The sequence below is a fragment of the Desmodus rotundus genome, chromosome 7, assembly GCF_022682495.2.
Source record: "Desmodus rotundus isolate HL8 chromosome 7, HLdesRot8A.1, whole genome shotgun sequence".
NCBI classification, from domain to species: Eukaryota; Metazoa; Chordata; class Mammalia; order Chiroptera; family Phyllostomidae; genus Desmodus; species Desmodus rotundus.
Window position 1 is genome coordinate 42,033,860 of NC_071393.1, and position 17,512 is coordinate 42,051,371.

At 38.2% G+C, this 17,512-nt stretch overlaps 1 protein-coding gene and 1 pseudogene across 2 annotated transcripts in view; one reads left to right on the plus strand and one right to left on the minus strand.

Annotated features, from left to right (window-relative positions):
• The window catches only part of MDGA2 (MAM domain containing glycosylphosphatidylinositol anchor 2), an 829,607-nt gene that overhangs the window by 418,446 nt on the left and 393,649 nt on the right, over positions 1-17,512 (plus strand). The window contains exon 1 of one of the 2 annotated variants that reach the window (XM_053928205.1): positions 15,945-15,974. The exons of the other annotated variant lie outside the window; for it this stretch is intronic. The gene's annotated coding sequence lies outside the window, so the exon portion shown is untranslated. Of the gene's footprint in view, positions 1-15,944; positions 15,975-17,512 lie in introns of those variants that run through there. 2 annotated transcript variants of the gene reach the window in all.
• LOC112316970 (lupus La protein homolog) overlaps positions 1-17,512 on the minus strand; it is a 37,353-nt pseudogene that overhangs the window by 16,303 nt on the left and 3,538 nt on the right.

Below are 17,512 nucleotides of genomic sequence, written 5' to 3' on the forward strand. Positions count from 1 at the left end.
TGTTTGTTGATTTATTCATGATAGCAACTTCAACTAGTGTGAAGTGATATCACATTGTGGTTTTAATTTGCATCTCTCTAATGATTAGTGATGTTGAGCATTTTTTCATGTGCTTATGGGCCCTCCGTATGTCCTCTTTGGAGAAGTGTCTGTCCAGGTCCTTTGCCCATTTTTTAAATGGATTGTTTGTCTTCCTGGTATAGAGTCATATGAGCTCTTTGTATATTTTGGAGACCAAACCCTTTTCTGAGGCATCATTGGCAAATATATTTTCCCATACGGTTGGTTCCCTTTCCATTTTTAAGTATATTTTATTGATTATGCTATTACAGTTGTCCCATTTTTTTCTCCCCTTGATCTCCCTCTGCCCTATACCCCCCACCCTCCAGCATTCCCCCCACCTTAGTTCATGTGCATGGGTCATATATATAAGTTCTTTGACTTCTCCATTTCCTATGCTATTCTTAACCTCCCCCTGTCTATTTTATGCCTGCCAGTTATGTTTCTTATTCCCTGTATCTTTCCCCCCATTGATGTGCCTTGGTGTGTTTCTTCTTGGATCCAATTTCTTTGGGACTCTCTGAGCTTCCTGGACTTCTGCCAGATTGGGGAAGTTTTTTTCCCCATTATTTGTTCACATAAGTTTTCATTTTCTTGTGCTTGCTCTTTTCCTTCTGGCATCCCTATGATTCGGATGTTGGAATGTTTAAAGTTGTCGTAGAGGTTCCTAAGCCTCTCCTCATTTTTTAAAATTCTTTTTCTTCATTCTGTTCTGGTTGGAGGTTTATTTCTTCCTTCTGTTCCAAACCGTTGATTTGAGTCCAGGTTTCCTGTTCTTCACTGTTGGTGCCCTGTATATTTTACTTTATTTCACTTTGTGTAGCCTTCATTTCTTCCTTCATTTTGTGACCATACTCAACCAATTCTGTGCATCCTGATTACCAGTGTTTTGAACTCTGTATCTGATAGGTTGTCTATCTCCTTATTGTTTTGTTCCTTTTCTGGAGTTTTGATCTGTTCTTTCATTTGGGCCATATTTCTTTGTCTGGACGCATGTGTTATGCAGTAAGGGGCAGAGCCTTAGATATTTGCCAGGGCGAGGCAACCACCTTGCTGCATTGTGGAGCTGTCTGTGGGGGAGGAGTCAGAGAGGGAATAATGTCACTTGCTAGTTTCTACCCCACTTCCTGTCACTTTCCTCACTTCCCACAAGCAGATTGTGCCCTTTCAGGTACTGATTCCCAGGTGGGTGGGTTTGTATATGTTCTAGGACTCCGTGGGCCTCTCCAATGGACTCTGCAGTGACACTGGGACTTTCTCCCACTTCCACAACCCCCACAGCTGTTTACAGCAAGAGGTTTTGAGTCTTTAGTTTCCTGCTCTGAAACCCTGAGTTTCGTGGTCTGTGTCACTCCCCGTTGTTCCTCCCAGCTTATCTGCATGCAAATGTGGGACTACCCAGTCAGCCAGCACCCACCTCACCTGGGTGGTCCACAGTCTTGCCACACATCCTCTCTGTCCAGCTGCCCATCTCTGCCCCTCCTACCAGTCCGGATGAATGTTTCTTTAGCTCCTTGGTTCTCGGAGTTCCATGCAGTTTGAATTTCTGGCAGTTCTGGTTGTTTTTTAATTGGTTGTTATCCTTCTTTTAGTTGTGCAAGGAAGCAAAACATTTCTATCTATGCCTCTATCTTGGCTGGAACTACAGTTCCTTTTCCATTTTGTTGATGTTTTCTTTATCTGTGCAGAAGCTTTTTAATTTGATGTAGTCCCATTTGTTTATTCTCTCCTTTATATCCCTTGTCCCAGGGGATATATCGGTAAAAATATTGCAGTGTAGGATATCTGAAATTTTCCTGCCTATGTTTTCCTCTAGGACTTCTATGGTGTCACAACTTATATTTAAGTCTTTAATTCATCTTGAGTTTATTTTGCTGTATGGTATAAGTTGATGGTCTAGTTTCTTTTTCTTTTTTTTTTTTTTTTTTTTGCCTGTACTGGAAAAAGAACAGACTTTAAAAAACTTGTTTTTCAGTCAGTGAGTGTCTTACCCATGAGCCCCTCAGCTCTTCCCTGTCCTACTTTTTATATGAACACCTACATTTTTTTCTTTAAAAAAGAAATAAGGTAGCCGATGATTAATCTCTGTATTGTCTTAACAAACTCAGAAGAAGGTTCAGTGAGCATAAGAATTTTAGTAAAAAAGATTAATCAAAACATAATTTAAACCTTTGGGTTTTAAATATTCTAGTTTTTCTAACTTCTAGTAGTATCAATTAAAGTTATTTTACCAGTGCTGACTGAACTTTTTTATCAGCTATTCTGGAACTAAGCCAAGACTTCATCTCTTTGACAACCATAATAGTATGTTGCTGGTAAGCAAAGTGTTTTCTTTGCCAGCCACTAAGAGTCACAATTATTCTGATGCTCAAGAATTACATTTATTTTAAAAAGCAAAGGAAAACTAACAGAAGTAAATGAAACCGAGACACTGTAGTTTGCTTGATGCCAACCACCTGCCCATTTTAAGACTCATTTTGTTACTATAAAACTGTGTAACTTTAACAAGGCAGTAGGGATGAGTCATATATCTTTTAAAATATAATTTTCTTTTTGATTTTAAGTGCTATCCTGTCTGAATCACTTCCTTGTGGATACTGTCTGGTAACAATTTTCTGCAAATTCATAGAGAAAATTATCTTTTGTCATTATTTTTCTAAATTTTCTAAAATGACTTTGTCTCTCTTCGGTACAACTTCTGTACAATGCAGAAAGAGGTATGTTTTTTATACTATGTTTTATTATTGCTATTATCCACCTTATGATTATGGGGGGTTTTTTTGGATGAATTCATCAGTTCTCTTGCACCCCTTGCATAATATATATTATATTTACTCTTTCATGTATTTATTTACACTTTCATCAATTTAACAAATATTTATTGACTTTATTAATCAGATACTCTACAAGGCTCTCTGAAGTATATACACATTCACTTCTGTTCCCCCTTCCTCTCTGAAAGAGCGCCACAGTGGGCTCCTTTGCTTAAATGCTACCCTTCTCCCTCTAGTTCGGGTAAACGGACTCAGAGCCTCTTGTCTGCATGGCTTGTATTTTCTGTGTGACCAAGATGGTCCTAGCAACAACAAACCAGTTCAAGTATAGCCTGAAGAATAACCTCAGCATTAGAATAGAAAGTAATTTTGATCAACAGAGAACACATCAACAACAAAAAATCCACACTGTGTATCTATTAACTAAGGATCCCAGCAAGCGGCAGAAGTAACCTGTGCTAGTACTGCCCGCGTACTAGCAGAGGGTGCCAGCAGATGGGGAATCTTCCTGTCCTCCAGACCCAGGACTGGGGCCCTGCCTCTTGCTGGGTATTACACTCTCAGGCGTCCTCTGGGTTTTCATTTATATATTGGAAGTTTTATTTTAAACCATCTCTTGCTAGATTCGTGAGTTTCTAGTTTTTTTCCTGTTGCCTTTCTTTTTGTTTCTCTTGGAAATCCTTGAAATAAAAAAGGGGGGTCCTGACCACGCATTTTGCTGAAAATATTACAAGACCTTATTTCTGGGGAAAGTATTATTTAAAGGCCAGAGAGCTATTAAGTAACTGGCTCATTCCACAATTATTTTAATGAGCTTAAGAAGTTATTTAGCTCAACCTTCCATGTCTGTCAGCAGTTCCTTCTAACATTTCACCATAGATGCATGTATAGTACTGTCGTGACAGATGAACATTTTGAGTTGCGTGAAGGGAGTTTGGAAAATTGGGGCCTCTTGGAATTTATTGAATAGGTGTCTCTACATGTCTCAAAGTAGCCTTCGAATGCCTCTATTTTTCTACCAATTGTGGTAATTTAGAAATAGGTGTGATATGATTCAATCAGGACCTTAAGGAGGACTGATAAGTTTTGGGCTAGCTGGTAGGGGAGCAAACTGAAAAACAAGACTCATCACTTACTGGAAGTAGAGACTATCAAGCAATGCTTTACACATAATTGATGTTTAATGTATGTTTTAAAATGGGCAGAAAGTAAATACAAAATCAGATTGCAGTCAGCATGAGCATAAGTTAACATTCTGAATGGTCAGTCGACTGAAGAGCATAGAGCAGCTCATTGTAATGGGGAGCCTTGGGTTAAAGTCCAACTCCACTCATCATTAGCTCTATGTGACTATGAACAAGACACTTGCCCTCAATTTCCTCATCTGCAATTTAGGGGCGATAATGACAACTACTTCACAGTGCTGTTATGAGTATTAAATGATTTAATGTTTATAAAGCTCTTTAAAAAATACTCTTTGTGGCATTAGCACTGTATACAAGATTGCTGTTATTATTCTTTTTAAGCAAATGATTGCAAATAAGGGTAGGATAATGTTTGATGGGACTGTTAACTAGGTAATGAGCTATTTTAACATTTTGTAGAAGTATTTTATATTGAGAATAGGAATACATTTAAATTTCTACCTATTTACAAAAATGCAACTACTCTGTACCTACAGTTTTACAATATTTTTTTTTGCTTAAACTATTTGGATATTTTTCCATATTAGGACATATAAAAATTCCTCTATTTTCATAGTTGTAAGAGGTAGGAAGGAACCTTAAAATAATTTATTCTACCCCCTTTCCTCCATATCATGGATTGACTGCACTTCTTGGGAGAAACAGTTTTTTAGATTCATTGTTGCAATATGTGGTTTGCAACCCTATGCAATGCCCCATAGTAAATATCTGGTTCTTTTGTTCTTTAGAGTGACTTTTCTCTCCCCCAAAAAGAAAATAGCTCCTGCTATTGATAATAACCTGAGTTCTTTGCAGTGGATAAAGCCTCAATCTGTGTGATCACCTGAAACAGAGTACACAGAATGGTGGCAACAGTAAACGTGGAGGAATAGATCTTTTAAAATCCAGTTAAACATAATGTGTTAACTGCATATGTTAAGATTATTTTGTTACACAGTTATAAAAATGACAAGCAGAATGGGAAAGGAGACTTAAACAAACAAATGATTGGAATATAAACAGCATCTTGTCAGCTGAAAGGGGAAAATAAAACGGAATTCTGAGCCAATATCCTTAAAACTGAGTAGAAACGTGATTTACATCACAACCCACCCCCTCTTCCCACCACCAAAAGCTTAAGGACTTGTTCTGTCAGGTGCCTGTGGATGTGGGAGAGAAGGCAAGACTAAAACACTAGGAGAACTGGCTGAAAGTGTGAAAAGCAATGAGACCCTGATTCTCTCTCCTCGATTCTACACAGTGGAGTGGTAACCCCTCTCACACCCCAACAGAAGATGAAGGTTTTCTATCCTGGAAAGCATGAATGAGAGGATCTCTGCCCAGGTAACTAAATTAGAGGGACAGGAAGTTAAAACAGGGTGTGTAAGTGACCATTGATTTGATAAGGCTGAAACACCTAGTACCCAGCCGGACTCCCCTGCCACCACAGTCCCAAGAGGCTGGAGGCATAGTGTATATGCTCCAGGCATGAAAAGGAAAGATACTTTGCCAGGGAATCTGGAGTTGGTAGGGAGAGAATCCTAAAACTACTGACGTCAGAGGTCCCCAAGCAAATGGCCCAGAATACCATCATATAATAAAGATCACAGTTAACAAATCCCACCCGTGGGCATGGAGTTTCCAAACAACTTTTAGTGCCCTACTCTTAATATGAACAGACAGCTGTGGCTCAGTACATATGTGGGGAGGGCCTCCGAGATGAAAGATGGAGGAGAAGAAACAGAAAAGCCCTAAGGGAAAAAAGACGCTAAAGACGGAGTAAAAGTATCTTCCAAACTTTTCATTAGTGATCTTAGAGTGTTAAACATAGTATTGCATCCAAGAAACAAGAATAGTTTTGTATTAAAAATAGCTAACAAGCATAAATGAACTCTTGGCATTTAATGATCAGATAGTTGTGAGGGAAACGCAGTAGGAGGTTTGGAAATTTAAGAAATCTCTCAGAAAGAAGAGCAAAGAGATAATGCAAGGAAAATCAGGAGACCAAAAGAAAAATAGAGGATTATTCCAGAAGACTTGTCTTTTGAATAATGGATCCCAGAAAAAAGGGAAGAATAAAAATGGAAGGAAAATAATTATCAAAGAATTAAGACAAGAAATATTTCCAGAATGTGAGGAGAGAAGCTAGTGGAAGCAGATAATGGTCCAGGGATATGTAGTGATTACAAAAGCTGAGCACATTCAGAGAGAAGCCTACGCAGATTGGAAAGCTAGGAGCTCTCGGCAGGGATTTCTTTCATAAGAGGAAATGAATGAAATACTTCATGTACTTGTGCATCCTGAGACAGAGAAGCACTCTCATGGGTTGAAAAATGAATTAATGATAACTATATAAAAAAGGGATCAGACAAAAATTACTGTTTCTCAAGGAAAACCAAAAGAGGTACAAGAAAGGAAAAATTGCCTGGTTCAGCAGTGAAAACATTTCCAGGGTTCCCAGGGTCCCAATATTAGAAACGTCGAGTGGTGATCAAACTGAAATGATGGTATAACTGCACTGGGACACCAAGAGGATAAGAAGTGGCTGTGTGTCTGTGTGTCTTTGTGGTGCAGGTGAGTGAGGGGGCAATGCGGCAGAGCCCATCCCGGGCTCCGCCATGGAGAGTCCCTGCAGAGTGCCCCAAACAGAAAATCGTGGAAGCAAAGTATAAATACGTTACTTAGATGTGTGAGCATGTAAAAACACGCTTAATTGGTTGGAAACAATTCCCTCTGATAAGCAGAAAATGAATTGACAGGGCTTTGGGTGGCATTTGTGATTTTGAAACAAATCTCTTAAAATCTTTTGATGATAAAGTATACATATGATTTTTATAAAACAAAATTATAAGGGAAAAGTGGATGGCTTCCTACAACTTTATACTTTTTACAAATTACTTGTAACTAAACTAGATTTTAAGAACTAAATCTATGGGAGGCATCCTTTATTTTTTATTCCTTTAAAGCTTTTATTTATTTATTTTTTTAGAGAGAGAGGAAGGGAGGGAGGAAGAGAAAGAGAGACAGAAAATCAATGTGAGAAATATTGACTGGTTGCCTCTCACACGTGCTGCACCTGGGGCCAGGGCTGCAACCCAGGCATGTGCCCTGACTGGGAACCCAATGGGTGACCTTTCACTTTGCAGGACAGTGCCCAACCAAGTCACGACAGCCAGGGCTAAAACCCTTTTTACTTCTAAAGGTGGTCTTCACATTTGTTGTTTTCTTTAGGAATTTGAAGAAATACAAGAAAAAATTTACAGGAATTATATGTAGCATTACTCATAGCACTATGTGTCCTAGAATTAATTTCTTTAGGAAGTGAAGGTGGGAAACACAATGTGGTAATAGTTCACCTGCCAATTGAACCTCACTTTCAAATGCAAACACAAGGATGAGCATGTGGAGAGCAAAATATTTATATTAATATTACTGCTTAAATAAGCAAAATAAATGCATCTATTAAATATGTCTTTAAATCTGCAACTGCCAGTAACACATTTTTATGTTAAAGTTAGCTAAAAAGTTATCAGCTCATATCTTGCAGTCAGTTTTCCCCTGTTCATTATCTTCATCTTAATAGTGAGAAGACCGTTTGTGCTTATTCTGTTTTTATCATTACACAGTATTGTTCTCAAGACACCAAGGAACCAAAACTGTACATAGCAATACACAGACACATAGCCTACGATTTCGATGACCTTTCACGAGATATCATCTTCTGCATCTTTCGTCAAGGTGACGTGTTATTGAAAACTGCTAGTGGGTCTGTGTGCTCCAAACTAGGCAACAGTATGTTTGCAATGAAGCCTTGGCTCTACTTTCTAGAAGTTTGAAAATCAATATTGACATTAATATAAGAATTAAATTGAAAGGATAGGAGGAAAATGATTCTAAACAATGAAGATAATTGATGCAGACACGGGTCTACAGTGTCCCTGGCATTATGGATGAGATGAGACAAATTCACACGGAATACAGAGATCCTGTGGAGGAAAAGGGATGACATGGCTGCTCTCTCAGTGAAAGAAAGGGCTGGTCCCTTGCCTGGGCAGGCTTTTATTGGGTTTAACTTGCACAGGAATTCAGGGAGTATACACACACACACACACACACACACACACACGTAAAGCTCATCAATCATTGTCAGGCAGAAATGATCAAACAGTAGATAACACTCAAAGAACTATGAGGGCTTATTCTGAGTCAGGGTCAGATAGCTAAAGGGCTATAAAACTTTGGGGAACAAACTCATTTCATGCTTGGACAATTATTTAAATTGAGGGTATTAGCAAAGTAGGTTTCATAGGATTTTATGCATTCTTTCTTAGGCCTGATGGCCCTAGGGAATCTGCCCTTTCCAGCACAGGGCCACACCCACCTCCAGCACGTTTCAGGCTTAAGTCAGGGAGGGGAGGTAAGGCAGCCAAGAGATTAGGACACTCCTTCCAGACAGAATGAGGACTCAGACTATGTCAAAGCCAAGGGGCGAGGGTCCATCACTCCCTTTTCCTATAGCCCCCCAAGTCCTTCCCTGAGGGCACCTTTGTGACCAAGTCTGTCTTAGGTCGTCCCTCTGAGGAATCTTACCTGCCAATGGCTAACCAGTCATCTGCCCAGTGCCAAGCAGGGTGAAGTAAAGGGGGCAGAGGCAGCACCCCTATCAGGAAGATAAGCTTTGTCTCCTTAGTGGCTTATGGTCCCAAGGTCTTTTTACTCAGCCTTAGCCAGGAGGGGTTACAGTTTCTGAAAACAGGCAGGTGGTTCCCAACAGATAATTATATTTGTAAAGATGTAAATAGGATTTTTAATGGACATTTATTGAGTATTATATATAACCGAAAATGTTAGCTACTGGAGGCCAGAGATAGGCCTTCAAAGAGCTTAAGACAGAATAGTAGAAAAGATTAACATATAAATAAAAAAAAAACAACTGTATAAAAGCATATTTAGAGTCTTTTTTTTATTTCTAGAAGGTACATAACTTCTTTGAAAATACATTCCTTTAGGGCAATTAAGAAATATCACATTGAAATTAATAGATGTAGTATTTTCTTTACTTCAATATACTGAACATTATTCATTAAACTAATTGATTATAATTCTACAGGTGGTTTTTAAAGCCTGCAATGTGTCAGACATTCTGCTCACTGCTGAGGGAACATAATGAAGCAGAGAGATAAATTTCTGCCCTCGAAGGCAGAATCTCAGGTGAGAGAAAGATAGAGAAAGACACATTTATCACAGGATGCTAAATGCCATCAAGGGAAAGTCATCAGGACAGGAATTTTAGAATTATGCAGCTTTGAAGGTAGAAAGAGCCACCGTGGTCATTTAATTCTCCATGGACCAGTAAACTGAAACCCAGAGTGAGTAACAGTGTAGACAGAGACACAGACAAAAAGAGTCACGGGCATTCTGTTACCCCTGCCCAGTGATCTCCAGTTACCACTCAAAATAGTTGGAGTGTTTGGCTCCACAAGAATTTAATTTCCTTAATGCCAGGCAGTATTTAAACAAGACATTCAATGATTATGTAGTTATTGAAACAACAACAACAAAAAAGCAACAACTGGGAGGTATGTGCCACAAGTTATACTTTAAATGAACAATTATTCTTAACATGTGTTATCAATAGTAATGGATTATTAGAAGAAAACCTTTGGTGAGTTTTACTAAATTCCAGGGAAACAGTAAGATTAATAAAGTGAATAAAAACATTCCCTATCCTCATTTTCTATACACTATCTCATTTTTTTTTCAACGTAGCTCTATGAATGGAATATACTTTTTTTTTAAGTTTTACTGGAGTGGAATTATGAAGTTCCCCAAATCCCAAGCAATTTCATGGTGGAAATGGGATGTCAATGTGGCATTTTATATTAGCAGTGTTTAATTTGTTCTGTTTGTTCCCTGCTTTAAAGAACAAGTTCTTGGTAGGTCAATATGACTGTGATAATTTTGCTATTAAGCGTTATTGTTACCCCAAAAGAAAAATATTAGAGTTTTATGATACAATGAAATATTCTAGAAAGCATAACCATTGCAGAGAAAGAGATTGGAGGATGCAGGAGGTTTGGGAAACCCTTGTACTCACTCCGCATAGGAATTATACAAGTGCTTTGGGCTACAAGTGATTTACAGGAGACCTAAACCTTTGGCTCAAAGACAGATCTTTAATGAAAGGAAACATCCTTGCTAAAAGAAGCAATTATGCCCATTTCCGTCTTTAACAAATATCAATACTTTTACAAAATTATTTTCTTCTTTTGGTCCAAGAAGGAACTGACATTTTAATGGACAATGTGAGATTTTTCTGGAGCCATGTGGGAGTACCTCTGAGAAGCAGTATGAGGATGTTTGGGTGTGTATAGAAAAGACGATAGGAACCTGAATGAGAGCAATCGTTTCAACATTTTGCCTGTTGTAAGTCCCACTTCAAAGCACACACTTGACTTTCATTATAATTATTCTCTACCCTCCTCTAAGCCATAGTAAGGTTCCTAAGCTTACTGTTTGAAAGAAGCACTGAAGTAGCATTTTAAATGCTCAACCATGCAACCTCAAGAGACTCTGAAAACACATCTCTTGGACTGGGCATCCAGTCATAAGGTTAGGTAAGTAGAATTTGGAATCAGTGATTTTAGCAACTGTATCTAGTCCAGGCTTCATCCAAATCACTCATTTTCTACATCGGCAGGAAAACCTCAGACATTCCATGCAGCAACATCTTCACTGATATGTCCCCTAGAGCAAGGGATATAAAGGAAAGAACAAATGGGACCTCATCAAATTAAAAAGTTTCTTCATGGCTTAAGAAAACAGCATTAAAATGAAAAGAGAACCAACTATATGGGAAAGCATATTTGCCAATGATACCTCGGACAAGGGTTTGATCTCCAAAATATATAAAGAACTCACACGACTCCACTCCAGGAAGACAAACAATCCAATTAAAAAATGGACAAAGGACTTGAACAGACACTTCTCCAAGGAAGACATACAGAGGGCCCAGAGACATATGAAAAGATGTTCAGCATCACTAGTCATCAGAGAGATGCAAATTAAAACCACAATGAGGTATACCACTTTACACCAGTCAGAATGGCCATCACAAACAAATCAACAAACAAGTGTTGGAGAGGATGTGGAGTAAACGGGACCCTAGTACATTGTTGGTGGGAATGCAGACTGGTGCAGCCACTGTGGAAAACAGTGTGGAATTTCCTCAGAAAACTAAAAATGGAACTGCCTTTGACCTGGCAATTCCACTGCTGGGATTATACCCTAAGAGCCCTGAAAGACCAATCCAAAAGAACCTATGCACCTGATGTTCATAGCAGCACAATTTACAATAGCCAAGTGCTGGAAGCAACCTAAGTACCCATCAGGAAATGAGTGGATCAAAAAACCTTGGTACATTTACACAATGGAATTCTATGCAGCAGAGAGAAAGAAGGAGCTTATACCCTTTGCAACAGCATGGATGGAGCTGGAGAGCATTATGCTACGTGAAATAAGCCAGGCAGTGAGGGCCAAATACCATATGATCTCACCTTAACTGGAACATAATCAACAAAAGAAAAAAGCAAACAAAATATAACCAGAGACATTGAAATTAAGAACAATCTATCAATAGCCAGGGGAACGGGGAGACAGTGAGGAGAAGGGTTTTCAGGAACTACTATAAAGGACACATGGACAAAACCAAGGGGGAGGGTGGAAGCAGGGGAGGGAAGTGGGTTTGGCTGGGGTGGGGGGGAGTGGTGGAGAGAAAATGTAGACAACTGTAATTGAACAACAAAAAAGTAATTTAAAAAAATTAAAGAAAAATAAGTAAATATTCACTTTCATACAAAAAAACACAAATAACCCATTTCCTACAATCAAACACACAAACATGTCTTCATACTTTCTGTATGTGTAACATTCAGCTGATTCTGCTGCTGAATGTCATGAAGAAAGCATCTGATTAAAGCAAGTGACAGTAAAGTATGAGTAATTAACTGATACCACCCCCCTCCTTCCAGGCAGTTGCTTTCAAGAGAATGGGTAAGCACTCACTACCTGGGGCTTCAGGCTAGAGCAGCAGCGATTGAGCTCGATGCTTCTGCTCTACATTTTTCTTTCTGGGTAATGCATTTTCAATCTAAAATCTCTCCCTGTGTATACTCTAAATCATTCATTCAGTTGGCCAAAAAGTTCATGGGTTTTTGTCTTTTTTTTTTTTTAGGTAAAATAAGACACATTTCTCATTTTCACCAATAAATTTATTGATTTGGGTATTTTGAATATGTCGTCTATCTCCCACATGGCATACCATTGATTGTTCTCCATTAATGTCTTGATTTGATTGTTATCAACTTCAACTGGTGTATATGACTGTGGAGCATCGTCCAGTGAGAAATCTTCACCACGAAACTTCACAAACCACTTTTGACATGTTCGATCAGTCACAGCACCTTCTCCACACACTGCACAAATCTTTTTTGTGTGTGTTTCGGTTGCGGTTTTACCTTTCTTCAAATAATAAAGCATAATATGCTGAAAATGTTGCATATTTTCTTCCATCTTAATATTACTAGGGCTTCACCAACTTTTTTGGTTTTTTAAATGCACGCTGGTATGACAGCTGTCACAATACAATGTAACACAACTGTTCCGAATGAAGTTAAAAACAACTTAGCGCCACTACAACCATCTTATGGAAAAAACCAAGCTTCTTGGCCACCCCAATACTATGTGCCATAGTAATAACAGTTTTTTCGTCTTTGTCCATGATTTCTTTTCTAGCATTTATTTTTCTCTCCACTACCACATTGCGCTCCTTTTCATTTTTGATTTGTACCTTCTCACACTTGGGATATTTACAGCCATACTTGGTGATCCATTCCTTTCCTCTGGCAGTGAACAATATTTCGTAAATCCTTCTAATTACCTAGTTACCCTTTATTTTGATGATGGTTATTTTAGTGAATGTTCACTAATTTAACATTCCTACAACTCTATACAAGAAACAGAAACTTACCAACCCAATGTTAATTCTCTTGAAAAATATTTCTTACCAAGAATAGTGTCTGTCCTCCTATTTTTCTTGGTGAAATCACTTTGTTTTGTCTGATATTTGAGTAGCTAGGTGAGAACAACCAAATGAGCCCAAAATATTTCAAAGACTGATGTTTAGAAAAAAAAATTGCTGCTATACTTCAGAAGAAAATGAAAAGGTGAAAAAATTTTGATATAAAGTTAATTGTTTCAGAAACAATACATGCAATATACAATATAAATTGTGTTTGTGAGCACAAAATACGATGTACAGATGAGGTATTATACAGCTGTACATTTGAAACCTATATACTTTTATTAACCGGTGTCACTCCAGTAAATTCAATTAAAATTTTGTAAGATATAAAAATAAAACAAAGAAATTGTGTTTGTGGAGAAAAAATCAGTATTCCTAAGAATGTTTATTAAAATAGTGACTTCTTAGGCAGATAATTTAGAGTGATGTGGTTTGTCAAGCAATGAAGCCTTTTTTCTACAGATGGTATATTATTTTATTACAAAATTTGACTTACAGATCCTTTTGGTGCACATCCCCATGAAATATTGAAAATGAACAAACATCCTCAATTAAAACTGCGTGCTCAGTATCTGTTTTGTATGACAGAAGCCTCTTATGTTTCCCATTGAATTGACCAAAGCATATTGCTTGCCTTCTTCTGTGCAAAGACTTCTTGTTGAGGAAGCTGATTTTTCTCCTCTAAGAAAATTTATAAACCTTCATATACAATGTGTTGTAATTCACATTATATATGTTAAGGTAGGGGCCTATAATAAGATGTCGATGATAGAGATAATGATGCTTTTTCTTATCTCAGTGATACTAGTTCATGAAACTAACGCTGTGTGACAGAACTGGTCCATAACTTAACGGATCACCTATCAGAGGTTTTTTCTTACAAGTCTGGGCTTTCTTACAGACTACGTTCCTCAGGGACACAGAGTACGCTGTGCTTCACCAAACCAGGGCGGCCCACGTTAGGCCTTCGATAAAATGCTGAGTGATGGCAATAGTTAATGTCACTCAAATTTGTGGCAGATAATTATTTGATAGTATTCCTAGACATACCTGTTATATAAATTCTGATACTGAAATCTTTGGTAAAGAATGAACAGATAATTGCAGAGCTGATCATAATTTATTCACATCAAAAATAATAGATATTATTTTTCATTTTGGACTTTCTACCTCTTAGCTCATCTTGACTTTCCACAAATTTGAAAGTACTCTTGTAAGTTATTCTTTATTATTTGTAGTTCTCTAGACTGATCATTTTTACCAAAAAACAGAGATTTTTGTTTTTTTAAGATTTTTTTTTGTTTTTTACTTCGTTAGATATAGAGACATTAGTGGAATACATTTTCCTTTTGTTACTGGGCTTTCACCTTATTTTCTTCCTAAAACTGCTGAGCTTTAAAGTCTTTTCATAAAACTTCTGCTGTGAATAAAATGCCCTTTGGGGAACACGGTATTTTCACATTTATTAGGAGAGGTGTATGGGGTAACTTAAACGACAAACATTTTAATTAATAATGTTGGTGTTTTTATTATTGCTGAATGGGTAACTTGTTTTTGTGAGCATATAAGAAGTTGAGTTACTTAAATAGAATGCAGATTTCTATCAGAATTGCATGGCGTTAATGGGGTCATTTATTCTTTAAATTTTTTTTATTTATTGATTTGAAATAGAGAGAGAGAGAGAAACATCAATATGTTGCTGCACTTACTGATGTACTCATTAGTTGATTCTTGTATGTGTCCTGGCCTGCAACTCTGTTGCAGTGGGACAACTTTCCAACCAACTAACTACATAGCCAGAGCCTGTTTATACTTTCTAATGATTACCCAGGGAATAATAAAGAATGGCAGCTGGATGCCGTACAAAAGTTGCTGACCGTTTAGCACGTACTAAGTGTGAGGTACTACTTTGGTTCTGAGATAGGCAATGACAAAGACCTACCAAGTCCCAGGCCTCGGTGAGGTTGTATATTTTTAGGAAAAAACAGGCAGTAAACAAAACAATATCTATTCAGATTTCTGGTATTGACTAAGTGTCCTAAAGGGCGCTGTACTAGACAAGGTGACTGAGAATAACGGAAACCACTGTGTTATAGAGGACAGTCAGGGAAGGCTACAAAGGCAAAATGGCCTTTAAGCAGAGCAATGCATGAAGTTAAGAAAAAAGAGAGCAGCAAAGGCCAAGGTGCTAAAGCAGGAGAAAAGCTGGTGTGTGTGAGGAAGGAGGTCAGTGTGGCTGCAGTACAGTGATTGACAGGAGCTGAAGGCAGTAAGAGCCTGTTGAAAAGGTGTGGGGTTCTTCTATCTTACTTGCAATGGGAAGCCGAAGGCAGTTTAAGCAGAAGGTGGTATGATATGCCTTGTGTTTTTACAAGAGCACTTTTCCTGCAATTTGGGAAATCAATTAGACGGATTCAGAGTGGAAGCTGGGCGCTCTGTATCGGGAGAGATGATGTGGCATTGGCTAGGGGTAATGTTTGGAGGTGGGAAGAGAGTACAAATATATTTTGAGTTAAAGTTTTCTTGATGGATGAGATAGATCTGAGGGAGATAGAAAAGTCAAGGTTGAGTTAAGAATTCGTTCTGGGGACCTGACTGAATGGAGAGTGCCATGCACGTTAATTTTCGGACCAGAAACTTCAAAGACATCTAAATTGTTACCAACAGATATTTGCATAACAAATTTTTGGCGTCTCGTATTTTTGTGGTGCAAAGTGATAAACTGTGACTCATTTCAAAAAAATTATCTTGATGATTCTTGTTTCCATTTCACCCCAAGATTTGATGATCGAAAAAGAAACATCACTTTTACATATAAAATCATGCTTTCAAGCCCTGTTCTTCCTTCAGAGTATTTCTACTGCATTGTCTCAGGTGAGTTTGAGTGTACAAAGACAAGCTTACGTGCAGGGGTGTCCAACCTTTTGGCGTCTCTGGACCACACCGGAAGAAGAAGAGTTATCTTGGGCCACACATGAACTACACAAATGCTAATGGAAACTGATGAGCAGATAAAGGTTTTAAGTAAATTTATGATTTTGTGTTGGGCCGCATTCATAGCCATCCTGGGCTGCATGCGGCCCTGTGGGCTGTGGGTTGGACACCCAAGGAAGACCGGGGGGACCTTAAGTATTGCAAGTCAGTTGATTATGTCAGAAACTAGCCTTTTTCAATTTGCTTCATTGGACATTTTTTTTTTTTATTCAGAAAACTAAGGTGGTTTCGATATGAGAACTTTCTTGGATGAGGCCAAGAATTGTGACTTTTTGCTTTGCAGAGCTCTCCTTTTTATGCACCAGATTCTCTAGCACTCTAAATTAATAATAAGTCTGTCTAAATTCGATTGAGGTTGTGGGAAAGAGAAAGCTAGCTAGCCTTACTCTAGGGGACGCAATCGCTATTTTTATAGGAACCTGAATATTGTAAGTACTGCATATCCAGGGTGTTTGCACTAGTAAGTTATATTAAGAGGTAAGCTGATAACAAATTTCTAAGAACTGGGTCAGAGGGAAAGATTAAATTGGTCCCTTGCAAGTTTGGCGAGCAAAGTTAAAGAGTGCATTTTCATGGAGGCTCTCTTTTATACTTTGTGGCCTGGCACAGGAAAAAGTTTCTTGAAATATTAGCTTTTTTTCCCCCTAAAGCTGATACTGCATATTAATTTGTTTTTAATATTTTAAACAAGTTGGTTATTGCATATTTTAACACTTTGCTAATGTGGACAAAGCCATCCTATCTTTTTCTCTCCCTCTGAGAAGGCACTGAAGAGGCTATTTTTTCGTCTAACCGTGTCGATGTGGTGCTATAATGTGCCAGCAATCACTGTACCAGCAATCCTTACCCAGCAACTAGGGAGGCGTCGGGGAAGACAACACTGTTTTTACAAACCAAGGGGGAAAAGCATTCTTCCTATTTAGCTACGCAGAAACAGCATATGCCTCTCAATCTCCATCAATATTATCCACTTATGACCTTCTGCAAACAGGAATTGCTCCTAAACATTTCAGTTGCATCCTTCAGCTTTGATCTTTGGAACACATGTTGTAATTACACTGGCGTCACCCCAGAGTGGATTTTTCCCTTGTAACCCCATTTTCTCTGACTGCAGTATTGAGTCTGCACTTTTTTTTTTTTTTTTTTAGTCTTGACTCTTGGACCCAGGCATTCACATTTGTAAAGTCCTTGCTACCCAAGGCCATTTCTAGGCCTTCAGATCTGGCTTGAGATCAGGTGATGAAGTTCAGAAATATTAGTTATTTTTGACATGAATCAAGACAAATAGGAATGAGGAGACAGGGGAGGATAAGACATAAATTGCTCTTTATTGCTCCCCTCTGAACGGCAATGAAAGTAGGTTTCCTCTTTGCAAAGCTTCCAGATAATCCTGCATACAGACAAAAGGCACATCAGAA